We start from the raw sequence: 18,273 nt of genomic DNA, 5'->3' as shown, positions 1-18,273 counted from the left end.
AGAATGTGATTTTCTCCATATATGTTTATGAATGAGCAATTTCCTTGCTTGTATCATCATTGAAGTTGGAGAATAAGACTCCATTACAATCAGAGGACATAAAAACATTATTCACGATATTGTTGGGTCTCCAGAAGAGTTCAGTTGTGTTCAACTGCCTACAATAAAAAATGTGCTGAAATAATTCCTGTGGGAAAGGGAAAAAAGAAGAAGAATTCCAGTTCTAGAAAAGATCCGCCAGCCAGACATTGCTTACATAGTTGTTTCTAAAATAATTCGTTTGGAGGAAGTCGTCTATATGTGGAAAAGTTACTTTAAGTCAACAACAAACTGTAGCCTTCATTTAGCCTTCATTCTTCAATATCACGAAAAAGTTCGTCAGGTCCTAAAAATCAGTGAAAAAATAAACCCTACATGTGATATTGCCCTAAAATAATGCAATATCAAAAATTTGCCAGAGAAACCTTATTTGATATTGCTTGGTGGAAATGAGCTGATCAACATATTCAATCTAAATGTGAAAAAGAAAGAGGAGTGTCAAAGTTAGAAATACCATTTCTTGACATCACAACTTGTTGTTCTAGGCTGTGATGGAATGCCAGTTAATACTGGAAGAAAAAACGGAGTAATGGCCAATATTAAAAATTATTTAGGAAAGCCACTTCAAAGAATAATTGTCTGTTGCATAGAAATGATCTTCCACTTAGACATTTAGACCATAAAATCGATGGTAAGACTACAAAGCCAAATTCATACGGACAAATTGGATTGACTTTACAAAACTGTGAGTCCTTACCACTTGTTGATTTTCAACGTGTAGCTGTTCACCGGATTCAGAGCTTCAGCGCTGTGAATTTAAGCATGGATCAAAAATATCTTTTGAATATTTGTCAACCTGTTTCATTGGGCCATTGTTCTGCAAATTCGATTAGTCAAAATCCTGGAAAGCTACATCAGGCAAGATGGGTGACAACTGCTAATAGAATTTTGCTCCTTTACAACGGAACGGAAAATCCATCGACAGAGTTCAAGATTATGATTTTCTACATAATGAATATTTATGCTCCTGTGTGGTTCTAAGCAAACCATCGTGCATACAAGGAGCTAAACATTTATTGAAACTTATGCCATTTTCTAGATCTATGGATTAAAATACTAAATCAATCAAGGATCCAGGTGATGATGCGAAATATGTGATTTAGTCAACGTGACAATTTACTTCTCGCAATGATATCGAACATAGATTCGAACATAAGGCGGCTCGGTTGGAGAAGAATTTTGAAAGTAAGAACATTATCCTTATCTGTCAATGTGAGAGAATGCAAAGTTCCTGAGGTCAAGTTAGACGTGAAAACCCACATTAACATGATACAATTGTCGAAGTGTGTCTTGATGAACAAAACACCTAAGCAAAGATGAGCTGCACCGTAACATAAAAATTGCCACAGTTGCCAGTAAAGAAATAACAAGTTTTCATTGCCACACTCAAGCAATAGAACTCCTGATAAAATTAATGACAGAAGCGGCTAGTTCTGTATGTGGTGCAGACGCCTGTCGTGGACTTATTTTGGCAACTTTAAAATCTTGGGAGGAGATACCACAGTTCACAAACAAATCAGAAAACAAATTAAAAATGAGTAACTGAACGTAAATATTAGACATTTGAGAACCAGTAATCTGCAAATACAAAATCAAAGATAAATCCAGGAGTGGGAGGGAGGGCGAAACTTAAACTGAAGCCACCTCTTCGTGGTGAGTTGTGGTTATTTCCAAGGTAATAAATTTACTTGTAAATAACCTAGGAGGTGCTGGAACTATAATGTAGTATCTTAGCTAGTTTTCTGCAACCTTCAAAATGCTATATGTTTTTCAAATATATAAAAAGTTAAATACGTTTCATTTTATTGATTTTTGACTCCATTGTGTCTGATATCTGACAGAAAAATCACTAGCACGTTTGATATTTTTTACGGAATTCTTACAAATATATATTAATATACAATATATATGAAGACTTTTCATAGGTGATAGGGATGGCGGCAACTCAAAAAGTTGAAGTAGAGTTTTGAAATCTTTTTACATAATATTGGGATTCCCTGGAGAACAATTGTTACTACATAAGTGTAACAAAGAAAAAATCTACTATTTCATAATTTTTAAAAACTTTTTAAGACAATGGCGGCATCTCAAAAAAATCAGGTATCGATATGAATTTTTTCTGTTTTATTAATCACATTTGGCCAAAAATGACCACTACGGGTAACAAGATTTCGAAAAGAAAACACGTTTTCTCTATACACTCTAGTGTTCATTTTTATCTTTGTAACCCAGCTATATTATCATTTCCAAAATATTCACTAATTTAGTGAAATATGTACTTAATGGAATTGAGATGCAGCATACTTGAACAAACCACCCCTGGACATTGTTTATGTAAATACTGTCAGCCAGTTAATAGAAATGCAATTTACGAACATTTAAACACGGTAATTATTCTCTTCCTATTTTCAAAGTTTTCAATCCCCTTGCATATGGTGAATGCATTGTGTTAACAGATTTTCATTATGTACAAGTACTACAGTCCTAAAAATGATGTTTGGAGAAAAAATCGGATCAGCAACAGAAATACATCCTTACCTGTCCAATACGCTCAATAATAAATAGCAAGTGACGTGAGAAAGATATTCATCTGTGCACATCGTGTATAAAGGAAACTAGAGTAGGTAAATTAATGTTTATTGCTGATTTTTTTTATCTTCAGTTAAACCAAGTTGAACATTGCTTACATAGACAAGAAATAGGTCGATGTGCCGGAGAGGAAGATAATGATGCCATACTGGTATAATATTACTAATGAATTGGAGTTATACCGGATAATTATAGTAGCATTGCCCAATATGTTCTGAAATTAAAGAAAAGTTATCTTCACCATTAGGATAAAAAATGCTGGAAGAATAAACGGCAGATGAAAGCTTAAATACATTGATCTAACCAAACCAAGTCATTTACATCTAGCAGAGGTACGACGAAGGGTCGCAGTTTGACAACCTCAGAAAAGTAGAGAGAAACGCTATAAAGAGAGAAAAAGAGGGGATGGCATAGAGGAATAAGTGTTGGAAGAGTACGCCGAGTTATGAATTCACGAGTACTATATGCCTGCAAAACCACTAACTATGGCAGTGGTTCTCAACCGTTTTTAACTGACGACACACTTTACTGACTGTCCAATTCGCACCAGACTTATTTCTTTGAGATTACTAATGATGCTAGTAATAAAATGTAATATCTAATTCTAGGTAATAGACTTCCTGAGCACATAGGTTAATGTTAGCAACCAACCTGTAGATTCTTCAAAACACAAGCAAAATCTTGAACAGCTTCAGCGAAAGGGAAAGGAAATACCTGGAAAACCGACCTATCTATACCGAAAGTCGGATTTAAAATATTTAAAATAAAATCACCACTAAACTTAATGCGATGTCTATGCTCAATGAGCCCCACAGAGTTCGTCAACATTTGGCCTTATGGTTGACAGGGCAATACGCAAACCATCTTCAAGATGTACCGTTAAAAAAAAAAAGTTTGCATATGCTGTAACTTCCACATTTTCGTTAATAACTCAGTTTTCTTCATATATTATTGCTTGTTTGTGCTCTGTCTAGCAAAGCAGTGTAGTAATGAACAAGTATTTATGATTTTTGGGGAAAAAATAAAGCAAAATAAGAAAATTATAAGTTAAAAACCTTTATTCTTATGAAACCTTAGTCAGCCAAATAATTATTCGAAGAATATTCCGGGGAAATTAGAGAGAAAATAACTCGATGCATTGCACAGGTATTGGGAACACTCACAAAAAGATATATATGTGAAGTGTAAAAATCAGAAGATAAAGCTATGTATTTCTGCGTTGAATATACAATTCACAGTTTATACGTAGTTCCAATATTCAAAATCAATCAACATATTCCGTTGAAATTACTGAAATAGACAGAAAGTTGCTATTTAAAAGTCCAAATGTAAACCTTCGCTTGCAGTGATTCTATTTGTAATATTACAAGCATTCTCTCGTAAGTTGCCTTCGTGGTCGAGCAGGTTTAGTGATGCTGTCGAGCAGGTTTAATATAGACAAACTTTTTTTAAAAATATAAATGTCTACTTTGAAGTGCTTTAAAAAATCGGATTAGACAAATTAAGGTTTCAAAGCTCAATCACATTTATTCGCCATGACCATCATTTATATACGAAAACTCTACAATGAGGAACGTTAACACTTATAAAATGAAAATTATTCATGTTCCTTATACCTATTGATTATATACAGATATATATGTCAAGAGAGAAAATATGTATGCTTATATTTTTCATTAAAAAGTTAGTGTAATTCATAACCTGGATTTTTAAGGAGCAATTTGGACAATCGTGTAGAAGATACTTAAATGAAATCGCAATTCCAGTAATCTATAATATCTTACTTTTCTTATTTTTCATGTTGAATATTTACTTGTTTTATAGTTTATAGCATGAGTATTATCTGGTATGTAAGACACAATTATCTATAAACTGGATTTGATTAGGAAGTCAATATAAATGTTATAAGAACAAATTTTTAAAATGAAGTGTGTAATAATTAGAGACCGGATGTTAGGCAAAATGCCTATTCTTTAATATTAAAGATATGATCAAAAATAACGTTTTAAAGTTTATATGTGGGGTTATAGTTTCAATTTAAGCCAATTTTATTTGCCTATTTTGCCTATTTCGCAACCTTCGTGCCTAAATAATTGTTTTAGTGCCTAATATTGCCTATTCTATGCATTTGTTTCAAACTAAGACTTAACTGGGGAAAATATATCTAATTTAGTATTTCAAGAAAGGATTCTGCCTCTTCCGAGAAATATAAGTGCAGTTTGTACTGATAAGATGCTGTAAAGCTTTGGACTGCTACGTGTACTGATAAAGTGCTGTAAAACTTTGGATTGCTGTGTGTACTGATAAAGTGTATTGGACCGTTACTTGTAGTCATAGAGAATGTATTTACCAAAAATACATGAAACACATGTCAAACTTCATTTTTATATATAAAAAACAAACGAAGATATTAACAAATAGGTATGTTCTTATATTCTTGAATATTATCTATAACTTGACTTTATTATTTTTAATTGTATCGAATACTTATTTTCATTATTTCGAGTTACATTTTAGTGCCTATTTTACTGCCTATTTTTTAAATTTTAAGTGCCTATTTGCCTGCCTATTTTTCAGGTTTTTAGTGCCTAAACATCCGGTCTCTAGTAATAATAGTTGTATTTGAAATAGATTTTGTGTAATTATTAGCCCCATCAGCTTTGGAATAGTGGACACTTCAAACTGTCAATCCCATAATTTTACTTATTTCGCTTCAATGTTCATGGAATTTAGCACAAAATTATGAAACATTCAAAAACTAATCTCGCAGTGATTAGAGCTCAAATTTGACATATTTTTGGAAGATTACCTTGAAGCTCGTGTCAGTGATAAGTTAGATTCCCAGTTTGTTTCCCGATTAAACAACTTTAAACACATTACGAAAGGATTGGAACCCCCTTTAGAATGTAAGCCCACCTCCAATATAGCCTTAATTATCAGCAACATTAAACTCTAAAGTAAATATTAGCTTGACCATGTGATTAGCACGTTGGCTTTAGAATTGAACTTTCCAATTTCGATTTGCAACTTCCTCGTTGAGACTGTTAATTTGTGTGAAACTTAATATTTTAATAAACTTGTGTAAGAAAACTCAACGGACAAATACAATTTATTGCTGACTGTAATTTAGTTTAATTGTCTCTTCATGTCAAATCAAGCTCTATAAAATCAGTTAATAGTCAAGATATTAAATTCAATTTGTTTCAATTTCTTTTCATGATAATTTTACTTGACATTTACTTAAGAAATTTTGAAATTGCATATAAATATATAACACGTATATTATGTAATATTCCAAACAGGTGTAACATTACATGTCTATAGCCACATATACATAATAAGCATATGGCACATTCCGATATTATTAATATATCCATTTCAAAGTATCTTGTTTCGAAAGCTAGTTGCATTAATGTAATAACTCAGATTGCATCCCCCAAATTACCGTCATGTCATGAAAAATAACTTACTCTGCTCCTCTGGTCACACACATTTTGCATCATACATGCAGTACACTAGTTAGTATCTGTACACACACGTACACACACACACAATTTAACAAAAATATAATTATCAAATAATATACATTATTGTGATAAGCTTTGCAACAGCACTTTCAAACTTTCGCCAAATGGATTACAGGAAAAAGATCTCCACTTCCTTACCAGAGGGTAGCGTTCCCAAAACTGATACAACGTTCCCTCTTTGTACTGCCATACTGATGCGTTGTAGTAGAAAAGAGGTTGCTCTAGCGTCTGCTGACGATAAATAAATGCGATGACCACCGACTTCTTTTATAAAGTTAAGGCCTTCGGGACCCCATGAACCACCTGATTCGATAGCTATAGCGACAAAATGATATTTGTCGAGTAAATTGCTGTACTTCTTGCGTTTTTCTGTTTCACGGCAAGCAGTCACGTTGCCAGCTTGTGCTGAGGAAGAATGTAGATTTGAAGTGGCGAAGGTGTAATCCCATAGTAAAATCCCATAGAAGTGCTTCTCCTTTCTTCCACGGTATTAGGGTCATACTATCTGGTCTGTTGCCGTCTGCACGACTGCATCCTAACGGTTCGCATATAGAATGAACGCCTGCTGAAATTAGTGCCCTCATGATAATGTCGTTGACGCTGGAGTGGCGTGAATGCCTGCCCGCACAGTCCTCTCTTATCAAGATCAGGGGGATCTGATTCCATTATAGATGGCCACTTAGCAATGCTATCGTTGACATCCGAATCCGATACTAGGCTAAGATCTTGTTAGAGAATGGTCCCGATCAATAGCTTAGCGCCATAGAATGAAGACAGAAAGGATGAAATAGCCAGATATGGGGTCGGGAAAAGTCTAGGAACGGTCAAATATCTCGCGAAATATATAGATCAGCAAAACAGAAATAAAACGTGTTAAGTAGTTTTGATAAAGCTATTCAATGATATGAAACACAACGTCTATCCCCATCCCCTTCAGGAGTACGGAAGGTAACCTTAAAATTTTAAAGTGTAACTCAAATTTCGTATTGCACATTTGGATTCTCCAGAAAAAAGTGACTACTTTTACCAAGAATTGAAAACAGTTCCTTCATGGATGGCGCTTTTACCGACGCGGGAAAAGTAGGGGTATCAAAACGTTATGAAAATATGGTTTGTCAGACCCGGTTTAGTTAGCGTACTGGACTACAGAGTCAGAGATCCTGATTTCAATTCCTAGTAACCCTAGGAGAAAGGCCAATTGAGTACTTAACAAGAGTAACTATTTTTATCAGCACATGAATAATATAAAAACCCTTAAAGTCTGATACTAAAATATTATTATTGTTATCTTAGATATTACTTGAGATGCAAGCGATAGTTGCAGCAATTGTAGAAGAAGTATTGCCTAACTGATAATGCGTATGAGAATTGTTAGGACTCTAAAGTTCTGGAAACTACTGTTCCCACCCTGGGAAAACAGTAATTACGTAAGTTCCTCTTCCCCTCTACAAACAAAGCACTGTATAGCACATATAGCAGTGGAAAAATATATTAAATCTAAACTGGAAAGTAGAACTTCACATATTGTTTTCTGTGAAACAAATGTTTGTCTAGCTTTAGTGCAAAATGTTATTTCTGTCAAAACTATTGAACATTAAAAAAACAGCAACGGCATTTCCTTATACTGGTCAAAACACAAAGCTATCATTCCTAAAGAAGGAAAGCATGGCAGAAACAGATAGAAAATAAACAAATCAAAATATGTCCTCAGCCAGTAGTCACACGATAATATGTTAAGTTAGAAACATTTCCATTGGTTTTGCCTTGTGCCTATAGGCACTTACAAGGTTAGTAGAAATATTGTCTATTACGTTTAAAATTGCCTCAAGGAAAGTTGAACAGAATAGTTAGAACATTAGATCTTATCACTCAGTAAACAGTTGTGCAATGCTCACTTAAAGTCAAAAGCATATATCAAAATAAGAATTGATTTTGGCAGTTAGCAAATAAAAACTACCATTTTACAAGCTGTTAGGGCAACCAACTGCACATGCCGTTTTATAGCTTCAACTAAGAAGGACGCTCATTCAACGTGGAATTGGTGGAAAGGACAGAAGTCAGAATTGACTGAGAAAAGAGCGTGTTCTCGCTTTAGTACACAAAGACTATGGTGTTTCACAAGCCGTGGAAATATATGGAGGTTACAAGGAACAGCACAAAAGTAGTCAAAGCGTTTTCGAGAGACTGGAGAATATATGCATCGCCGAGGTAGTGGTAGACGTAGTGTGAGAACACCAGGACAAGGCACACAGTTTGTGCTGCATCGCGACTTAATCTCCATATGACCGCCAGACAACTTCGACACGCATCAGCTTCTCCAGGCTCGCGAGGTACTGCTGTAATCTTCACGCCCCATGCTGCTATGAAAGAATTTCTCTCCAGAGAGCATATAAAACGACGGGTTGAATTCGAGGGAGAAAATTTAAATCGTGATTGGCTAAATGTTGCCTTCACAGAAGAGTGCATATTTTTGTCTTCAAATAACAGCTCAGTAGTCATGTATCGTCCGAGAGGTTCCAGATATATTCCAAGATACGTTTTCCACAAACGTCATTGTGGACGTGTGTCTGTATCTGCTTGGGGTTTCATGACATCACACTGCCTTGGAGTATTCCATAGGGCAGAGGGGCGTCTTACAGATGAGCAATATTTAGATATCCTTCGAGATGTTATGTTGGCATCTGTGCGTTCTTTCTATCTCGACGTAGTAATCCAATTTCATCACAACAGATCTCCGGTTAGTTTTTATCAATAAGTTTAGAAGTGGCTCTCGCAGCAAGCTGATTTAGAGACCCTAGGTTGGCCACCACGTTCAGATGACATGAATATAATTGGAACAGTATGGGCAAAGATCAAAAGGGTTATGAAGAAGAACTGGAATAATCCGCTCCCGTCCACAACGAGTGACCTATGGGAAACAGTTGCAAATGCCTGGGAGGAAGTCGCCCTTAGTGAACGCTTTCCCCACACTTATCGAGAGCATGCTCAGATGGCTCCAGGCACTCATCGATGTACATCATTGGACCCTTTATTAAATAGTTATATAAAAACAGCCCTTCTCAGAACTTCGTATTCACTTCCATTACTTGCTTTTTGAATGCCAATGAAAATATATCTTCGTCACTTTCACCGTTAAACGATGAAAGAGGAAAACAAAATAGCAATGGACAAGATTCGATCGTGCAAACTTCTGTGGTGTAATCTCTCGCCTATCACCTAAGCCACGGAGGAACACTTGGAAATATTTCTTGCGAAAGATTTGAGTTCATAAAAACATACTCTCTTTTTTATAATTCATCTTCCCCTGCTGGTATTGATGGTATCAAAAAAATACTACACATTACCCCACATTAATTCATCAGTAGATTACTCATTTCTGATCAATTAAAACAGTATTCCTCAATACCGAAGCGAAAAATGTATTTTCTTTTTCATATGTTCTACGAAGAGTAAAAGAGTAAACAAAATAAAAACGAAACAAGCAAAAATATTCCATGTAAAGATCCTTGCCTTTCTCAGCAAACCACTCAATGTAACAGTATGGTTACAAACAATGTCCCTCTACCATGTCCATGTGTGTAACGGATAACAACGTGTTTTGAAGATCATGGGGGTCTCCTGTCTATTCCAGCGTGACATATGGTTTCGTTTTCTTCAACACAATAAAAGTTTTTTTTTAATTATCCGGTCATATGAGAAAAGCAAATTGTGCAGAAAAATAACATTTCATTTTGACAAGAATATTTGCACGAAGAAATAGTTTCATTTCCTGCAATCCAAACTGTGAAGAATGAGATAATGAATAGGGTTAATGGATCTTTCCATAAACAATATCCAGTGCGTTGTTCTCGGCAACGCTCTACACTACAAATAGATCTTCAGGTTGTGACAACTTGGACTCGTCGTGAAAATATTTTCTGTGAATTTCTATTTTTGTATCTGAACTTTTGAGGTACCCTGTTGTTTGCACTCTGTACTATTTTTATGTATCCCATTCTGATTGTTAGTTTCGAAAACATTGGCCTAATTGTTTGAGGGTTTCTTTCATGTAAGTTGGTATACTGGATTATTATTCAAGTTCGGTACTCTTGGTTTATTTGATCTAGTTGAATGAAGCTAGCTTTCACATTAAAATTAGGGAAGAATAAACTTGATTCTGTGCTTAACGTCATTTCTGGTTATTGGGGTTTATTTTGTATTTAATTTGATTTTATTTAATTGTTAAATCAACCGTCTGAATTGGTTCATTAAAAATTTATTTTGGTACAATTTGTAGTCCTTATTGGTTTACTTTCAATTTATAATGTATCGATTGTTTCCTATTAATGTTCAGATTGGCGTTTAAGTAGCAAATTTTATTCCACGTAAGTTTGTTGGTTTGAAGTTTAGCCTAGTTCTGTAAAATCTTCGACCAGATCTAATACCTTTCTAGGATTATCGTTGTTCTATGAAACTATTTATTGGGAGTTAGCTCGATTTTGAAATTTTCGGATTCCTGCTTTTATCAGTTTTCTGGAGTTATATTTTGAAACTTAATTATATTGTTTAGTTTCTGTTTAGGATTTTTCGCATATTATTGTTTGCTTAATCTGTCATTGATAGCGTTTCTTTTGGAAGTTCTCGATTTGGAAATTAGCTTCTCTAACTAAATTTTTGAAGTTTAAACACCACTCGCAAAAAACTTTAAAACTCGTTGATTAACTGTAACAATTTAGTCTCCGAATTATAGCAATTAATTATTTGATTCGAATTTGTTGGCTCATTTTAATTCATTTTTATTAAGCTTAATAAAAATATATATAATCTAATTAAGTCGGTTGACTATTGACTTACTTATAAATATATCAATTTGGAATTTGACTAGTTGTAGAAATTTGTGAGTGACGGCGTGACCAAATTAGATCATTCTATTTAAGATAAGAAATTTTGATAGATTTGGGAGGTATTAGTATTTATTAATTCTTGGAATTGTTATTATACTTCGGATTGAGTGAGATTTGAATTATATACACGGTGATTAAAAAGTAATATTTGTTGTAATATTTTTCTTCAGTTTTAATGAAAACTGTTAAAGAAAATAAAATGTTGAATTTAGTTGATTATGAATTAATATATTGCTTGCGTAAATCCCTAACACATTGTTAATTCTTGACTTTAAGTTAATTTACTTAAGGGTTATATATATATATATATATATATATATATATATATATATATATATATATATGGAGCCTGTCAGTTTTTCGGAAGCACGGCTGTGATTCTCAAAGCACCCCACTGTATTGTGATTTGCCCGAATCGTCCTTACTTGTAACTCTTATTACGGATTTTTGTGGGATCGTTGGACGAACTAGATGGTTTCTCACCTTTAAGCGCGGGAGCGTTACAAGGTCAAGTTCAATTTTCGACGAAACCAGACTTTCTATTTTCGGAATGACAAATAAGGAAAGAAAAGTGACATAACCAAAACTATTGATAGAAACAGAAGAGACTCAGTTGCTTCTTAGGTTTGCACATTAACGAAATAATATTACTTAGATTATAAATTTACCAAAAATTATCATGTATATAAAGAAAGAGAGGGAGAGAGAGACTAATCCTATGGACGTATAGCTGAAAGGGTAGGGGCTAAAACCCCTATACATTTGTGGATCTGCCCACGTATGTTTACCAATTGTATAAACTTTTTCAATTTAATGTTCATATCAGGAATTTATTCTTATTCAAATACTACCGTTCCTCACAGTATCATCCTTATATGTTGATTCCCTTGGGGACAGGACAAATATTTCTACCAGTAAATAAAATCTATTTCAAATACAACCATTTTTTCAATTACTTCTGTTTGCTTTGGAGCTGTTTCCTAATTAAATTCAATTTATAGACACATATCTTATGTATCAGTGTGTATATACGTAAATATTCTATAAAAGAAAAAATGGTTATTACAATTTTTTAGGATTGCGATTTAATTTCATCATAAGCAGTATTCTTCCATATGATTGGTCGTATTGTTTTATGAAATACTAAATTATGAACTACAATAGGTATCTTTAATCGAGAACAAAGGTTATACATATAGGGAAGAAACAAATTCTTACTTTGGACGTGTGGTCTCAAATTGATCCTAACTTAGAAATCTGTTTCAACTTTAGTACTGCTAGTATTTCTCATAGCATCATCCTCATATATAAACAGAAGGTGAATAAAAGTGACAGAGGTTTGACAGCTGATCTGAGAGAGGTTTAGCTTATCTTGTTTTTACAACTACTTCAAATGTTCAACATATACCTTTATATTAGGAAAAATTAAATATCCTTATATGAAAAGAGAACTAGAGTAGGGACAAAATCGTAATTCATCATTACTGTAATTTTAAACGCCTCGCTAATCCCACCTTCTTTTAAAAGTTAACTGATTCACCGAACGTATCTCACAAGGGTAAAGCAGACTAGCAAATGAAATTTGGGACTATCTTTCGCGAAGTAGTAGTGCAGATTTAAGGAGTTAATATTACCAACTGTGTTAGTATTTCAAACTATTAATATTACAAACCATTACTTAAACTCTATTTCAAATACAATCATTACTAAACACTTCAATTTCATAAAGATGCTCTTATAGCAACCATATCGATTTCCTAATAAATTAATTTCTTAGATCATTTTGTTTTACACAGCAGCTAATACTCACGCTAAAAACTGTAAAACAAGGAAAAATTCCATGCAAATAAATAAGAAACGTAAGATATTAAAGATTACTGGGATTTCAATTTAATTCAATTGTACACAGTTTACAGTTTCAAATCGCATTATAAAAATCCAGATTATGATTTACACTAACTTTTTAAATTAAAAATACAGGCAAATATATATATTTATTAGTTAATAGATAACTATATATTGACTATTTATTAGTTAATATATGCTTTGGTCGGAATTTGTCTATTATTTTATATATATATTTCTCTCTCTTATTTTCTTTATATATACACCTGTATATTGCAATAGGTATTAGGCACATGATTAATGTTGATTTTGGACGTGTGGGTTTAATGTTGGTACTCGAATTAGAAATCTGTTCTCATTACAACGATGTAGTATTAACGTTAGTGAGTAATGTTAACCTTGCTCATTTTAGCGTTTTCCTATATAGCCTATGTGATGGACATGGTGAATGGTGACATAAAGTTACGACAACAACTATGGGATTTATACCACGGGAAAGAAAATTTAATATTGCAATTTCAGAAAGAGAAGTAGCATCATGAAGGCTTACTTCTGTTAAAATTCAAATCCTTTATTTATTTGGATATTTCGATTCCTAAATGGACTAGAAAGTTGTAGTTTTCAGAAAAGGATAATCTCATGTCAGTTCACATGAATGTCTATTTATTCGGACTGTAAACTATGCCTACTGGATATAATTTGAGAAAAAGGGTCAAAATTACACAAACTAAATCTCTATTTCTCATGGTGACGTAATGTAAACAAGTTGCTAATACGGAAAATGAACGCAACGGCGTTGATGTCAACTAAGTTTACCCGTGTACTGAAATATAACCCTTACACTATGGTTGACGATACTGTACTATAAATTTCAGTTAATTTTATGTACTAAAAAGGGTGATAATACACTCACGAACAAAGAATACATTGTCCACACATAAACCAATCACGCATTCACGCAAAATCACTCATTATCTAATTACTACTTAACACTGTACATATACTAAAATACTAAAACTAAACAAGCATCTGTGAGATAACATGCACATCACTCAAAGTCTGTTAAAACTTCACCAATTTTTCCGGCTCGGTAACACTATGAAGGAGAAAGGAAGGGGAAACGGGTCTAACTGTTAATGTCGAAAAATAATCAACACATATTTATAAACGTTCGATGCCCAGGGGCACGTTAATAACTATTATTATCAAGAGGCTTTCCCCCTGAAGGGGAGAAGACCCTAGCTAAAATGTATTTACCCCATATTTGCTGGAAAATATATCAGTTCGGGAGAAAACAGGAGCCCTGTTGGTTAATCTACGCGTGCATTTTGATAGCTAGCCTAACTACAATAAAACTGGATACTGCCATGTAATCACTTACTACCTACACACAAATCTATATACGTACAGGTCCTAACAACCCTAACATTTACAAGAAAATTTGGAAGGGTAAGCAGAATAATCTAAATGTTTAAATCACTGAATCTGTACTTGGAATATCACCCACTAGCATGCATCCTGTTCATCACTGTTTATATGCACCAACATGGAGTCCCTGTGATGTAATCTTCGTCTTGGCTTCTAGAACAAAGATGATTGCGGCCAGGCAGGGAACGAAGGTAGCCTCCACCAATCGGATCGAACCATTTCAGTCCCGGAATTCCAAAAACGAATAAAAAGTAGTAAAATCTAGATATAACCGGATTTGTAGGTGGATATGGACTCTAGAGAAGGGGTGAGGTGGGTTTGAATTACCTTGCCAAATTTTACATTCGTCTGAAATTACGAAAATTGATATCCAATGGTGAAACTATGTTTTAGTATGACGTCAGAACGGTAAACCTTGTAACTATTCAACTTACATATGCGAAAAGGGAATTCATGATTAACTAAAATATAAATAAAGAGGTTATTCCCTGTAAATATAAATCCTAATGGGATATTTCAACTCATTACGTTAGTTTTGACTACAAAAGAATAAATACACAATGTAATAAGATTGGAAAAAAAATTAAAAATTTCGCTAGGTACAGTGCCACAAAAAATTTCTATTACACCAGCTGTAATGATACAGTATAAACTTGTGTTTGCTATTTTTCTGTTCTTACTTAGTTTGTATTTTTTCTGTGTCCTCCCCCCCTGTTCATATTTGTTCTGTGTCCTCCTTCCTCCTATGACAAAATCAGATTTAGGATGAATCACATGATTGACAGGTGGATCATGTGAAAATGCATGACAGCTACATGCTGCTGTGGTATTATTAACCACTTGTCAGTGTGTTCCTTGATTTGGTCTGATTTCATCGTTCGAACATTTCAAACTAGTGGGAATTCGTAATACCATTACAACCGAAAATAAATTCAAATCTAGAAAAACATCAAAGAAACACAACGACAAGAACGTAATAATACAGTAGGGAATTATTACCCCCTCGGACTCCCAATAACTTCATATGTTTAAAGGAAAACGTCTATCATATCGAAAGATACATTAAAGAAACAACCCGACGAGAGGGTAATGATTCCCAAAGAATAATATCCTAAAGTGGAATACATAAGATAAATCTATTTCAAAACTAACGAGGAAACGGTCTCAAGTGTAAACAACCGATTTGGCTGGGGTCCGGATATGTGTTACGGGAGACAAAAGTAGGAGACACATATTCTGGCGTTTGGGCCCATACGCAGAAATTTCCGAAATACGGGGCCCCAAAGTACCCCTATCTGCTATAACTAGGAAGAGAATGACGTTACTTGTACACAACCGATTTGGCTGGGAACCGGATATGTGTTACGGGAGACCAAAGTAGGAGAAACATATTTTGGGGTTTGGGCAGAAACTTCCGAAATACGGAGCCCCAAAGTGCTCTTACATGCCATAACTAAGAAGCGAATGACGTTACTTGTACACAACCGATTTGGCTGGGATCCGGATATGTGTTACGGGAGAATAAAGTAGGAAAAATGTATTTTGGCGTTTAGAACCATACGCAGAAATTTCCGAAATATGGGGCCCCAAAAATGTCCCCTACATGCTATAACTAGGAAGGGAATGACGTTATTTGTACACAACCGATTTGACTGGGGTCCGGATATGTGTTAACGGAGACCAAAGTAGGAGACACGTATTTTGGCTTTTTGGCCCATACGCAGAAATTTCCTAAATACGGGGCCCCAAAATTTCCTACATGCTATAACTAGGAAGCGAATGATGTTACTTGTACACAACCGATTTGGCTGGGGTCCGGATATATTTTGCAAGAGACCAAAATAGGAGACATGTATTTTGGCGTTTGGGCCCATACGCAGAAATTTCCGAAATAGGGCCCCAAAAGTGCCCCTAAATGCTATAACTATGAAGCGAATGACGGTACTTTTAAATAACCGATTTGACTGGGCTACGGATATGTGTTAAGGAGACCAAAGTAGGAGACACGTATTTTGGCTTTTTTGTCCAAACAAAGAAATTTCCGAAAAACAGGACCCCAAAGTTGCCGTTCATGCTATAACTAGGAAGAAAATCGCGTTACTGGTACAGAATGTTGGCTTGGCTTGGAATAAGATGTTAATATATATGCAAAAGTATGTGACTTGTGTTTCTTGTTAGGTCCCACAAAAAGGAATGACGAGTATACATGTTCCCATATTGCTAGATTTTCAATAAGGCCATGAAGTTGGCATATTTGGTACCCATACAATTCTGAACAAATGTTGAGCTGACACAAGCCGTCGAGGGTGGATCTGGAGACCACGACGGTGTCAACGTGTAAAAGAATGTTTCCGATTTTCGCCTGTATTTCTATGGCTAGGATGTGTGGAAAGTGGGCGGAACTCTTATTTGCAGGAGAGTGAACATTAACATGTAATCGATACGGCTTGTGTTGTCCGTAAACCATGCAATGTTACGGAAGTAAAGTTTGCGGGCATGTCAGGTTTGGTCGAAAAGAAAACTATATCTCTTCGACTTAGGCTTACAATAGCCATATTTGGATCCCAGCCAAATCGGTTGTGTACAAGTAACGTCATTCGCTTCCTACTTATAGCATGTAGGGACACTTTGGGGCCCCGTATTTCGGAAATTTCTGCGTATGGGCCCAAACACCAAAATCTGTGTCTCCTACTTTAGTCTCCCGTAATACATACCTAAAACCCAGCCAAGTCCGTTGTGTACAGGTAACATAATTCGCTTCCTAGCTATAGTATGTAGAGAAACTTTGGGGCCCCGTGTTTCGGAAATTTCTGCGTATGGTCCCAAACGCCAAAATACATGTTTCCTACTTTGGTCTGCCGTAACACATATCCGGAAACCAGCCAAATCGGTTGTGTACATGTAACGTCATTCGCTTCCTAGTTATAGCATGTGGGGGCACTTTGGGGTCCCGTATTTCGCAAATTTCTGGGTATGGGCCAAAACACCAGAATACGAGTCTCCTACTTTGGTCTCCTGTAACACATATCCAGACCCCAGCCAAATCGGTTGTGTACAAGTAACGTCATTCGCTGCCTAGTTATAGCATGTAGGGGCATTTTGAGGCTTCGTATTTTGGAAATTTCTGCGTATAGGCCCAAACGCCAGAATACGTGTATCCTACTTTGGTCTCCCGTAACAAATATCCGGACACCAGCCAAATCGGTTGTGTACAAGTAATGTCATTCGCTTCCTAGTTAATGCATGTAGAGGCACTTTTGGGCTCCTATTTTTTTGGAAATTTCTGCGTATAGGCCCAAACGACAGAATACGTGTCTTCTACTTTGGTGTTCCGTAGCACATATCCGGACCCCAGCCAAATCGGTTGTATACAAGTTATGATTTTTTTGTTTGTTGGTTCATTGGAATGTACCCGGCGCCTCCACCAAAAACTGTTATGATTTTTCTCAATTTGTTTGGTGGCTTATTGGAATGTACCCGGCGATTTACTACCAAAATCTGTTACGTTTAGGGGGGTGTAGTGGTATAGCTCCACCGTTCATATCTGGCGAAATTTTACCAAAACTGTTATGTTGTTGCTTGTTTGAGGGATTGTTAGGATGTAATTTGGTGACCCACCATATATTTTTACGGTATATTCTTGTATTGGTGTGTGAGTTTGGTTGGGTTTTTATTATTTGTGCAATATATGCACAGGACAGGTTCGATGGGATGAACCTATATTTTTTTATTTGTATTTTTCCTCCTAGTCGACGGATTTTATATTAATTTGTGGTTAACCTTAAACTAAGCGCTTTTTTGGCTGCTAGTTTGAAATTAAGTATCGGGTACATTATTGAAAGAGAAGTAAGATAGAAGTTCGTAACTTAGAGGCTTAACTTTAAGATTGTAACTGAATTGTT

The sequence above is a fragment of the Thermobia domestica genome, chromosome 9 (assembly GCF_964235325.1).
Source record: "Thermobia domestica chromosome 9, izTheDome1.hap1.1, whole genome shotgun sequence".
Classification (NCBI taxonomy): domain Eukaryota; kingdom Metazoa; phylum Arthropoda; class Insecta; order Zygentoma; family Lepismatidae; genus Thermobia; species Thermobia domestica.
This window is presented reverse-complemented; position numbering follows the sequence as displayed.